General features: G+C 46.5%; 3 long non-coding RNA genes across 3 annotated transcripts in view; all 3 read right to left on the reverse strand.

The window, feature by feature from the left end:
• LOC128918006 (uncharacterized) overlaps nt 1–9038 on the reverse strand; it is a 47961-nt gene extending 38923 nt beyond the window's left edge. Inside the window, exon 1 of the long non-coding RNA XR_008469429.1 lies at nt 8918–9038. This is a non-coding gene — a long non-coding RNA (uncharacterized LOC128918006). The remainder of the gene's footprint in view (nt 1–8917) is intronic.
• A 228-nt stretch (nt 9039–9266) lies between these two features.
• LOC128918007 (uncharacterized) lies at nt 9267–10371 on the reverse strand. Its single transcript, XR_008469430.1, has 3 exons — nt 10263–10371; nt 9636–10059; nt 9267–9532 (listed from the first exon to the last, which is right to left on the reverse strand). It is a non-coding gene; the product is annotated as an uncharacterized LOC128918007 (long non-coding RNA).
• A 46-nt stretch (nt 10372–10417) lies between these two features.
• On the reverse strand, nt 10418–12310 carry LOC128918008 (uncharacterized). The gene is made up of 3 exons (XR_008469431.1): nt 12199–12310; nt 11260–11381; nt 10418–10487 (listed from the first exon to the last, which is right to left on the reverse strand). It is a non-coding gene; the product is annotated as an uncharacterized LOC128918008 (long non-coding RNA).
• Between the last annotated feature and the right edge of the window lie 926 nt (nt 12311–13236).

Genomic DNA, 13236 nt, shown 5'->3' on the forward strand with positions numbered 1-13236 from the left:
TTTTCTTATTAATTAAATGGCAAGTTTCAATAGCCTGAGATTGAATTATAAGGCTTGTTTAGAGCAAACAGAATGATCAGAGCAAAGGGTGGAAGCTATATATGTAATATATACATATACTTAAGATACAGAACTTTGCTTCCAGACGTTTGGAACAGATTAAATAGAGGATCAAATTAACTAGTGATTGAATTAAGTGGAAAGCATCTCATTACCTAAAAGACGGAAACATGTGTCATTTTAAAACAGCTAAAAATAAAGCAAGAATGGGTCGAAATGAAAAGCAGGAACCTTGCAAATGTCAGCCAAATTTGGGCTCTGTTGAGCCCTCCAAATGCGAAGGCTGTAAATAAGGTGGGTTTTGCTGCATAGTGGGAGCTGCTGGGAAATGATGGGCTTGGAAAACAGATGTTGCCAAAAGGAGCTGCTGCACATCGCATTCCATACGTTTGCAACCAAAGAAATGAGTGCAGGGCGAAAGGGGTCTTATCCCGGGATGCCCAGGACAACGTCTTCACCCACAGGCACCACCCTGGGCTTTGGATCTCTTACTTGGTTGAAAAAACAGAGTAACTCCGCGTACCCTGTCAACTAGATGAACCGTTCACTCTCAGTCAACGACTTTAATTTGCTCTTGCTGCTCACTGCCCAGAGAGTTATTCAACCAGATTGTGTTCCAAGTATTTCACAGAGAGGACCAAACCTGGTGATAAAAATGTATCTCTTTAGCCCCAGATTAGGACATCTTGTTGCTGTCTTAATTCAGCACCTTTACTCAAGGGCTCATTCTTCTTTTTTCCAGACACTTAATTTCCCTTGAAATAGATGGGAAAACCAGAGAGCGCCTTCAGATCCAGGCTTTTGTTTCACCATGAAAGAACGGAGATCATCTCACACGTTTCTCCCCTCCTGTGATATTGATGCTCATCTTCCTTCCTGCTCATCTGGACCTTACAAATTCCAGTCACTTCTCTTCCTGACACAACATTTCACTTAGCGATGCATCAGATGGAAATTGTACCGAGCTGCCACGGAGCGCAGGAAATCAGTTTTTCACTCCACCAAACTCCAGTCCCAAATTCAGGATGAGGAATAAGGCCTTAGCCCTTTGCTACCTAACGTTGTATTTTTTCCTTTTGTTCCTTTATATATATCACATTTTGACAAATGCAAGTGGAACTTTTCCAAGATAAATAACGTTATCTTTGCAGAACCCTACGGCACCCCATGGCAACTCATTATTTTTCAATTAAATTTACTGTTCATTGGCAGTTGCTCTGCTTTAATTTTCTGCCATTTGTTTACTGAAGAACGAACTGCATAACACAAAGCCCTATGAAAGTCAGACTAAGTTAATTAAATGTGAAACTGGGAAACCCTAACTTTGCCTCCAGAGCAATTTTATCATGAGATCTCCTTAAAAATGTCACTTTTTGCAGGAATTTATTTAGACATATGCAACCACTATTAATTAAATGTGCGGTCCCTTCACAACTCTCTCCAAAAGACACTTAGCAGTATTTTGTAACCACTGATTGTAGAAACGAGAGTTCACAAGATTCACAAAGCCAGATGAAGAAAATATTTTTCAGTCAGACCAGTATTTTTAGACTCCTTACATGTTTCTGAGTTATTTCGGCTTAACGCAGGGTACCTAAGTACCAGTTTGGAAGCAACGCACCATATTATATTCCTTCTGTTGTCAAGAAGACCTGATTTTATTCCTTGATAGGACCACAGGTTTGATCGATGGCAACGCTGTCAAGTACGTAGGCTTTTATCAACCATTTTACATACAAACAAAAATACTCTGATTAGGGCCTGCCACTAGCTGCACACTGCACATCACATGGATCAGGAAATGACTGCACAATAGACATCAAAAATTAATCAAGACACAAACCTTGGCTGACGACATTCCTAGACAATGTCAGAAATAATTTTAAGCAACAGTATTCAGTATTTGCATGCCCCTCTCCATCTGAGCTAGACAGCCCAGATAAATCACACCTGACAAGTACCTATTTCTCTGCTTGGGTGATGGAGACGTTGGTATCTCCTCAAATATGGCTGTCTACACTGCAAATCATCGTATCTGTTCAGGTGAAGTCCGTCCCCACAGCCTCAGAGGGGGGCGTCTAACACAAACCCACCACCCAGACACTCCTGCCGACCATGGAAACTCGCACCCTCATCCAACCCTAAGAGAGGTCCGTAAAATAGGTGACGTGAGTCGTCACTTAGAAGTGCCACTTTCCCACCACCGCTTGGAGCAACAGCCTAAACAATTTCCTGAGGTAAGTCACCAAATTTTAGCTTGAAAGCAACTTCTCCCAATCTAAGAGTAGAATTTGACAGAATTTGACATGTCAGAAATAGCTTTCCAGTGCTAAAAGATTCCCAGCTTGGAATTTGAAACTCCAGATTTATTTCTAAAGCCACCAGCCGTGCTGACGAGGAAAGGGCAGTCTTTTCCAAGAGGCACAAATTAGAAACAACATGAATAATTAGCAGAGGACTATGAAGCTGGATCAAAGCCTCCATTTAGGTACCCAAAAGCTAGTCTGAATGAGACCGAAGCCAAGGCTTCAATATTTTGTTGGGACAAATTAACTTCAAAAGAGAGACGTAGTAATTGCACCTATAGAGGTTTGGCCCTGGTTCTTACTGCAGGAATCAGCAACCCAAACTCCAGCTCGACGGGAAGAAGGTTTGTCCCGGTTGGAGCAACACACAGAGGTCTGGGCAGAGCATATGGCATGCATGGGAGTGTGCGCTTGATCTCTGTGCTACTGATCTCCCGGGAGGCAGAGAGCGGTGCCTGAGACGGCAGCACCTTGAGGCAGGTGCAAGTGAAAGGCAGTGTGACGGTGTTGAGGTGAGCTTTACATCTTGGGCAAGGTGAGAGAAGCACAGTGTCAACAGCTAATAAGTTTATAACGGGGTTTCTTCCTCAAGCCAAATTCAGCCCAGATTTATAACTCCCCCATACCACTCTGAACTTTCCGACACTCCTCCTGAAACATTTCATTATTGCTCAATTACTGTCATGTTCTCTTAAAGATCTAGAGGGGGGAGAAGGTCTCCATTTGGAGACCAGATGCCATTTCCATAGATACTCACAAAACTGTGCTGCGCAATAAATAATCCATTCATCCTTCAGAAACAGGCTTTGAGGATATGATAAGTTTAAAAAAAAGTGAAAACTGTGACATGTTCTATGTGTAATGGAAACTAAGCAGAAACTACGATGTTAAATTGGTGGCGGGGCACCTTTGGCTCGTAGCGGGGCCAGACTGTCTGTCTGACTTGGAGGTAACAGAAGTAAAAATCCTCCACAGCACTAATGCTGGTCACGCTGAGAGACACCAAACACCAGGGCTGTCAACCCACCATCAGCAGATGTGCACAAAACAGGATTATAGCAACAATTTGCAGGAGCTTGTTCCAGGCACTCATGGTGGGCTGATCCCAGAATGGGAATGACGCACCACGCAGGAGGTTAATGGGGAAGGAGAAGCGTGGAGCTGAGCCCGCTCACCAGGACACATGTACCATCTACACACAAGCTTGGCACCCACCTAAGATAAGCTCTGGAGATTGAGAAACCAAGTATGTTCCAGGTCTAAAAGCGGGTTTGACCACTTGTTCATAAGGTCTGGGCAGACTGGGCTTCAGGCACCACAGCCCACTCCAGCACTGGAGGTCTTAAATTCAGTATCCTTCACCAGAAGACACGGTGAAGGAAGTGCCTTAGACTACAGATCCTACTGGGCTTAAACCCCACCCTTGAGCTAGGTCTCTGTCTTCAGATTTGTGAATCAACTGATGGCACTTCCACAGCACATTATCATCCAAACCGTTCCTTCTGCTTTGATACTTGTAACAAGTCTCTGTTTGTACATATGGAAACCACATTATATATTCCAGATGGAAATTCATATTCTATTTCAGAGAAGGAAACAAGAGCTATTTCATACTAGATGCATAATTTGTTGTGTGAATATGAAATACGTGACTGCCTCACATGGTATGTTGTGAGCTAATCATAAAAAAATATAATGAAAAAGGTCCCATCTGTCTCTAAACCCTATAATCCAACTGTTCTCAGCTAACTCCGCCTCTGCCAGTACCTGGTACACATACAGCAAGGAGAGTTTTCTGTGCCAGGGAAATACTGAAAACCAGAAGAACATGTACAAAGCCGCAGCTAAAGTTTCATCCGAGGGAGTGAGAAAACGTCTTGGAGAGAACAGAGACCTTATGACACCTCTTCAGCTGACTGAAGTCATTCCCCAACTCTTCAAATTGTTCTTGACCTGCTTTTTTATCTGGGCTACCCTCTAATTACATTCTTAACATAATTTCCCCGCAGTTCCCTGAAAAGCCTTAATGGGATCACTGGGAAAGATCCAGCCGCACATTAGAAAGCGCGGGGGCAAAGTGCTGTCCCCGCAAGACGATGGGAATATTGCCACTCACGTCGGCGAGGCTGCGATGTCGAACTGGAGCTTGCTGGCTGCAGAAGCAGCTCTGCCACGCTAAGTCAGAAGATCTGGGGCAAAATGGCAGTAGGTGGGTCTGACATCCTCTGCCTCTTCTGCTGCGGTCTCATTTACCTGCAACCGAATTCCTGAGCCTGACCTTACAGTTCTATCGCAACAGCACCAAAGGAGCTTCTCCCCCGGCATCTAAGGGACCATTTATGGAGAATTACCCCATAGGAAACAGCGATCTTTGTCTGTTCCTTGTATTTAGCTTTCAGTGTGTTACTGCAACCGCTTCAGCTCGCTCACCTCAAAAAATAAAACAGATAATGAAATGGCAGCAGGAGGTGTTACCAAGCTCCCAGGACTGTTAGGACATTTCCATCTAAAGGCACCAAAAAGAAGCCCCAAGTCTCAGCTGGCAGCTCACTGTAATTTTTTATGCTTTCAGTCTTCCATACCAAAAATTTCAGTTTGTTAGATGGTTTGGACCTAATAATGGGCAAGGGTCATAAACGGGATGGCTACAGGCTCTCCTATACTTGATGTCTATCACATAGTTGCCTGGAGTTAGGGGGTGCCAGACCTTCTGAAAAACACGGTGGTTTCCAATCCTTTCCATTAACTACTTCCCTTCTCCTCCTCATAGGGACCACTGCTACCCCACTGTCACCTTCTGCACCATCTGAGATGCTGTGCTACAGCCATAGCAGCACGACTGTGCTCAACCACTCATGGAGGATCTCCATCCTTCTTGGTGCTGGATGAGGACAGTGGCAAGGTGAGGGAGATCTGTCACTCGTGAAGGATGGTGTCACTCCAGAGCTGCATCGCTGGATCTCCATGCCCAGGACCCATGGACCTCAATGCCAGATGGTGCAGCTCACTTTAAAGGGCTCTTTTTTTAACCTCAAAGCAACTATTTTCAAACAAGAGCCCTTTTATTGCTATGCCAGTTTCAAGCCATGCTGAAGCTCTTAAACATCTGGGCCTGGGCCGTTGCCTTTTAAATTTAACCGGTCCATCAGCAATTGCATTCCAGTAGTATGAGTTGTGTCTGTCTCTCCCCAGGCCTGCACTCCATTTCCCCTTCAAAATAGGCCTTATTTACCATCACCCCCTTACGTCTCTTTTCCTATCTCGCACGTGAAGTCTGGCAGGAATGGTGTGGCAGAGGCTCTCTCCCCCGAGGGCTCCTCCTCAGACCGAGGAAACACACGGAGGGCATTAGCAGGAAATTTGTTAAATATGGCTCTCAGGGGAACATGGGAAGCAGATCTTACTATTTAGGTGGGCAAAATAAACATGACCCAAAAAAAAGAAAGAAAAAAATGCCGTAACTACCAAGCAATCCCCTGCAGCCCTTTCCAAATGAAGCGGGATGGAAAATTCGCTCTTGACCCCAGGTTTGGAGACTGAGTGCAACAGTCAGACACCAAAGAGAACATGATGCCACCAGAAGGTCTGAAGCGAGCTGCTTACCCCCTGCCGTGCTCCAGGCTCCAGGGCTACAGAGACCTGGAAGAGCTCCCCCAACCCACAAGAAACCAAATTATGCATCAAGGGAGAAAACCATTCCTTCCCGATCTCAAAGGCAAACAGAACCAGCCAGGGAACACCGAATTTATATAAATACGGTACAAATAAAGAGTGATCTGATCTCTTTTCAAACCCATTGGAGATACCAACAGGTTAGGTGCGCTTTTCAAGCCCTAGGAATTCGCTGCTTTGTCATACGACCCCTTCTGCAAATTTATCAGACTCCATCTTAAAACAATCCCCCAAACCAACCCAAGGATACCTCAGCCCTTTTAATCACAGCAAGTCACTAGAATTCCTACTGACAGGGATGTCCACAATATTTCTCAGGTTCTTTCCAATTTACATGCCTCCGAGCTGTAGAACCAGACTGTCCCCACCAAAGCGCAGGCACTTCCCTCAGCTCTCTCTTCATCCAAAGAGCAAAGGCAGCTACCAAATCGGTGAGACCACTGAAATCCAGATCATCCTCTGGTCATTCCTCTCTCTCTCCATTGTTGAGGGTGATGACGTTCTACCTTAGATGCCACAGTTAAGGCCCCAAGTTTAATGGGATGAAACTTTGCCATCCTACAAGTTTAACCCACTTACAGGATTACACAAAAGCCGTTGCCTGGATTAAGATAATTTTGCTGGCTTGAATCCATTTAACTAAGCAATGCAGATCACTGTAACCTAATGTCTTCTCCTGGGGATTTATCACCCCATCACCTTTGTCCACCCTGTATTTCTCCAGGAATTTACACCATCCCCTTAGAGGGTTCCAAATGAACAGTTACTTCACGGCTTGATTCAGAGCCTACTGCAGTCAATTAGAGACTTAGGTACACTTCAACAGGTTTTAGATCTGACCCTTTAGAACTCTTTTTAGTTACAAACCATGTAAATGTTTTAATCAAGAGGTCATGCACTAATGAATTAAAAATTACCCTGTAAGTGTCTTGGCCAACCACGCGGACGTGTTTCTGACAGGATCCCTCTTCCATCATACCAGTGACTGACATCCATGAACTTTGCCACCTCCGTTGAAAGAAAGGCGAATTAGCAATGACGTTATTTACACCTCCCATAGCTCCCAGGGATTTCTCCAAGCCCATTGCCTCGTGCTTCTTGTGCCTCCTCGCCTGGAAATCTCCCCACGTTGGGATGCATCTCCTTACAAAAATGATGTAAGAAAATACCCAGAACAACATGTAACATGGAAAGGCAGGGGAAGGGGGCGGTGGCGAAGGCACAGGACTGGCCTAATGTGTCACACGCTTTTGGGAAACTGGTCAACTCTGGTCTTCAGCTTGCTTTAGTTCAGTTTTTGAGATCCACACGAGGAGAGCTGCCGCCTCCTACGTGTTTTCCAAGTTTCACCCCAATTGCACCAGTGCTCAGCTGCAGCCCTGGCTGCTCTCACCAACAAAGTGAAAGCACCAACAGCGGCGTTTGCTCAGGTGGCCTTTACTGCTGGCTCTGTCACCTTTTCTCTTGACTTGGTTGTAAATCCCTCCCGGATCCTTTTTAACACAAGAGGTAGGGAGAAGGCAGAATCCCTCCAGCTAACGGACTTGGGTTAAAACAAAGCATTTCATTCAAGAGCAGTTGTTTGCCTTGGGAGGCAAACACTGACTTTTACAAACAACAGACAACATCCTGGGGATTTTGGGTGACTGCTGCAATGTTTTCTAGCTGGATGGTAAACAGCCAGGTAACCACTGACACCGTCTTGACGCAAGGTTTGAGGTTCCTCCCCTTTTCCCTGAGGACAATAATCCAAGATCCTACTAGAGAAACAAATGATTTATCATAGCAGGGGTGCCTCATTAAGATTTATCACAAACTCTTACGATAGCTCAGGAAAACTGCTTCCAGGAGTTATCCAATATACCAGAATTATCAAGACAGCCCCTCAGATGGAACCGCGCTATCCAAATCCCTTTACACTGAGACCTGCAGCCCAGAAACGCTACGACAGCCACAGCAGCTGCCCGACATTAACAGATATCTGCAATTTTTAACAAGAATCAGGCACAGAGCCGTTCCGAGCCCCAGCTATAAAACTGATGAACTGAGAGGAATATCACAAAGAGAGAGCGGAAAAACACAGCATCATACCATAGCTATTTGATTGTGATTTATGTCCCACTCCACCTTGCCTTATCATAGCTGAGCTTTTCAGGAGAAAAACACTGCACACGCTGTATAGGAATGGCTTTTGGTCCTGGACGTGTAGCTCTGCTGCCTCATATGTCTGGAACGGGGGCTGTAGACAGTCCCACCACACAAAACCAACACTGGCTCCCACCAAGAAAGCGTGTGTGCCACTGCTGGATGCATTGATGGCACCTGCTTGGCCACACAGCCCTGCCCACGCTGCTGAAGTTTCACTACAGCCTTGAAATGCGTGCAACAGAAACGCTGGCATCGATTCCCTTGGGGACATCGCTGCCTCGGCCGCGCCAAAGTCTTCATCAGCCGTCACAAGCTGACTTCAACGCGCAGACAGCTGGGAGAGAGAGAAGGTGATACCTGGCACAGAACTGACAACCAGATCATTTTGCCAGTTTCCAGAACCAGACTTTTCACTGTTTTGTTTCAAAGTCACATTTTTGCTTGCTTGTCTAAAAGCCAACCATGTTTTAAAGAAAAATGGTTGAACATACGAGTCAGAAATAACCCCCAAATGAAGCAAAATACTGGGGTAAAATGAAATAATTCAGTTGTCCAAGTATTATTTTGTTTTCCAGGACAACAACAACAACCAAAAAAAAGCAACTTTTCTATTTAGCATGATCACTTGTTCTTTACGTCAGGATTGCCGAGTTGGCCAGCCACTCCATGTATCTGTGTTTCTCACACCTATCCCCTAACGTGTTGGAGAGGGGCCAAATGTGGCTACTTACAGCATCGAATGGAAATGCTCTGAACCATCCTTGAGACAGGTAACCAGCTCTCTCCATTTAACGACCGCAGACCCAGCCCTCTGCATTGCGATTGAAGTAACTTGAAGAAGGTGCAGAGCCCAGAGCAGCTACTGCCCTTCAGCGGTGAAATAACTGTTTTTGCAGTGAGCTCAGTAACACAGGGGAAAGCTGCCCAGTGTGTGAAAAGATCCAGGACACCATTTTTCAGCCTGTTTTTCCCATCAGTGTGTAATGTCATCCAGCTCGTACACGGCTGATCTAGCGCATCCCTTCCAGGGAGATATCCGGGTTCAAGGTGAAGCATCCAAGCTAGAATGAATTTCCCCCTTGCCTTGGTCAGCCGCTCCACCGGGAAATTACAGTGTTGCTCCACAGTTGTTTTATTTCCAACCTAACTTCAACTTCCATCCCCTGGATCTTCTTATATCCATTACACATCAAAAGTCTTCTCCTGGTGCAGGGAATTACCTACCATGATCACATTGCCTCCAAACTTTCTCTTCAGCAAGCCAAACGGACTGAGCTCTCTAAGCCTGCCTCTCCTTCCAGACCTTGGCTCACCCCCTTACAGTTGAGGCATCCTCCAACACGTATCTAAGAAGAGAATAAAAGCCATCAGGCCATTTGTAGGGTCATAATCCTGGCGCTTTGCCAATGAACGTCACCCAGAGAAATTGCCCCAGCTGCAAACACCGACCTGCCAGAGACGGGGTTTGTCAGAAGGGAGGGAATCACGGGCTCCGGAGCTCCTCAAAGGCTTTCATGAGCAGCCAGTTGCAACATTTCCTGATGTCAATTATCCATCAGCTCACAAGTCTCTGGCGATCTCCACTCGTTTGTGAGCTTTGAGGTCTGTTCTTCGCCATGGTGCTGTGCAACGTCCATGAGAGTTGTGTGCGGTGTTTGAATGGTTTCACTCAAAACGGCACCTGTCCATGGGGAAGACGACAATTCTCCAAACAACCGGCTCATTCTTTCAGCACTTGCATGGGAGGGGTCCAAAGAACGTTTTTCATCAACAAAGCTCTCTCTGGGTACCACTGACAGCCAGAGCTTCCAGTCAAGGCACGCTGAGGTGAAACACCAAGGAATGCCATTCCTTCTCAGAGCCGATTCCTCCGCTGTGAAATCACCATCCAAAGAAAACACATTAAAATCAATGTCCTTAAAAATGACAAGCCCTGGAAAAAAAAAAAAACAAAACACAAACGCACTCTGCAAACAGAGATGGTCAATCCAAAGCTTTTCAGGAGGCAACCTCCAGCTGCCAGGCTGCCTGTCACAACACTCACCCACAGTTTTTCCCCCATGAAATATTGCTCACCTTGCTGGAACCAGCGGGCTGCCGCTCGTTTGCTCCGGCGGCACTACAGAAGCGTGGAGCAGGCTGCGCCTCGCCATATTTTTTCAGCCCGAAGAAAGTCAAATCTATCCATTGACACACACAGTCGCTCTGCAGAAAGCGCATCCCGACGCGGAGGGGGCTCCATGTTTCCCCGCCGGCTGTGCTGGTGGTCTCCTGAACCCGGCTTTGCTGTCTCAGCAGCAGCTGTAATTATGGAGCCCAAGGAAGCAGATAAACAAGGAGCTGAACAATTTTGTGAGTGAATTTAGGGCTTGTGATAACAAAGACAGAAAAGCACCGCAGCCAGGCAGGGCATGGGGGAACACTGTAGTTTTTCATCTAGTTTGACTAAGGCGACCCAGCAGGAACGTGCTGAATCAGCCCTGGTGCCGTGCGGAGCTGAAGCAGCGAGCAGGCGTCCTCTGCGCAGCTCCAGCGATTCCCCCAGGACCCCATCCAGATCTGCCGACACCCCAGCAATCCCCCCGGGATGGTAGCACTGGTTCTGGCCTCAGCCCTCACTGAGCCACCCCAGTGCTAAGGGCTACCACGCAAAATACGGTCACACTCCTGAGACCTGAACCTTACACCTTGTTGCCGATGGAGCAATGCACCTCACTCATAGAGCGAAGCAGCGATACCTTTATTGATATAAAACAGGGATTTAACCAAGTTGGATAGTAAATGCGACTGTTTGAACAATATTTGAGATGGCAAGGCACACTGGGTTATTTACTGCATAGAGCATAGGGTCAGACAGAGCCGTCAGGGAGACCCTCCCGTTGAGTCACGAGGTTCGGAAAGGACCCCCCTGGCTTTCTAAACTCCTTCTCAGAGAGGAGTCTAGATGTGGCTGGATCCAATCCTAGCCCCAGACTCGGTCAACAGTTTATATCTAAAGGATTATAAATGTGCAATCAATCCTTTATATAACTCAGCTAACGTTACAAAGTTCAGCATGCTATCAGTCACTTACCGAGGATCAGTTGCGGCAAGGAATCATTGAATCTCGAGAAGTAACCCTGAGAGGAGTCCCTACACAAGGGGAGATCCTGGCATGCAGCCCGTTGCTGTGCAGGAATGCTCAAAGGCTGTTCACTATTTATGGAGGCAAGATGATTGACCTATAGTCATATTTGCATGCTGACCACAGTACCGATATTGCTCAAGTTAGCCATTGGCTATTGTGTTGTTATCTGTCTCCCTGACACCACGTTGAGGCCCAGATGCCGCCATCACGACTACATGCACCATTGTGACCACCACGGGCGGTTATCACTTGGGCAGGGCTATGGGAGATAAAGGTCGGGTTGGCGCCTGGGGAGGGGGAGCACACTGTCACACGCCTCAGGCTACCTACATACCATCCCCTCTCCCCAAACCATCTACCTCCTCACCCACAGCAGCCTTCCAGCCTAGTCCTGACCTTCTTGCGTACAGACTGCAACCTACAGGGAAGCACGGCAGGAGCAGCAGGGATCATTCCTGCTTTAAATGGAGAGACAGCCTAGCCGTTAAAAGAAACTATTAAGGGAAATGGTGGATTATCCACCACATGGTCTCTTCAGACCAAGAGTGGGAGAGGTGTTTCAGCCAGAAATGAGTTAGTGGGCTCAGTGGTGAGGTTAATGGACAAAATTTTATAGTCTGCTATTCATAAGGTCAGGCTAGATAAGGCCTTAGATGTTTCCAGCACTCATGTGTCCATATGTCTGAACAAATGGATGAGGGATTAATAGAGAGTCTCTTGCAGGCCACTCTACTCCTAAATTCAATTATGGGGAATGTGGAGAAAGTTTATACAACAGTAGCATTTTCTCCCGTGTTTGGCATGGAGGGAAGCCAGTACTGATCTCTATATTCAATACCCTGTATCACGTTTCAGCGCTCTCTGGATCTGGTTACCAGCACTGACCTTCCAGTCTCATTCATGCCACTGGCAAGGAAGAAAACTGTCCATCAAGTGCATCTTCACTCGGGAGCAATGGCTTGAGCCCAGGATGTCCTCAGACGGCCCGGGCTGTCCCCAGAAGTCCCAGCATGACCGAAGGAAATATTGACAGTGGAGAGGAGTTATGTTGGTGTGAGCAAATATCTGCTCCTTGAGCCAAGGAGGTCCTTTGGGGCCCACACTCTGGGCAGCAGCAGCAGCTTCACGCGCTCTCTTTGTGCTCACTCAATCACCGGCAGAAGTAGTTTCTGCAACAGAAACCAAAAGCACACGATGCTGCAGCTGGTGGCTTGAGAAGAATCAACATCTTCCAACACCATCTTCCGGGCACTGCGAGCCCCTGTTTCAGCAACATTTCTCCAATGCCTGTGAAGTAATCAGCAATAGCTCTTACCACTGTCTTCTAATGGAAGACGACCTCATTAATTACATTACACTGAGTCAGCTTAGCATGCTCAGAGATAGTAAAAATACTGTTAGCCCTTCTCCCAAAATAAGCTGCAAACTCACATTTTACAGACACTTAGACAAAGATCCCACGATAAAAATAGGATACCTTGTGTTTAAATATTTTCCATCGTGCCCTAGACTATCTGATTCCTTAAATATTTCCTACAAGAATCAGTTCACCCACTCCTGAACTGCCTGCACCAGACAAAACGCTATTTGTATTTTAGGGTATCCAGCAGAAATAGCAAAATGCATCTCGTTAAGAGGATGGAACAACCCTGCTCAGACTTTAATGAAGCATCGGTATTAATACATACCTGCATCACCTTAAAAGCATCAAGAGCCCTTCACAGCATCACCACCTTTCCCAGCACGACCTCTCCTGCTCCCACCCAAGGTCGCTGGTTCCGTGGAGGAACCTCCTCTGCTGGCTCATCAACTCCATCTAAATGAATGTGGTTGTTAATATAGACTAATCTGCATATTGTTCATGATGTTAATGCCTTTCACTTATAAACCCCACTGTTTCCCAGTGCCTCTGCTGTATAAGGC

Source organism: Rissa tridactyla, chromosome 15, assembly GCF_028500815.1.
Source record: "Rissa tridactyla isolate bRisTri1 chromosome 15, bRisTri1.patW.cur.20221130, whole genome shotgun sequence".
NCBI lineage: Eukaryota > Metazoa > Chordata > Aves > Charadriiformes > Laridae > Rissa > Rissa tridactyla.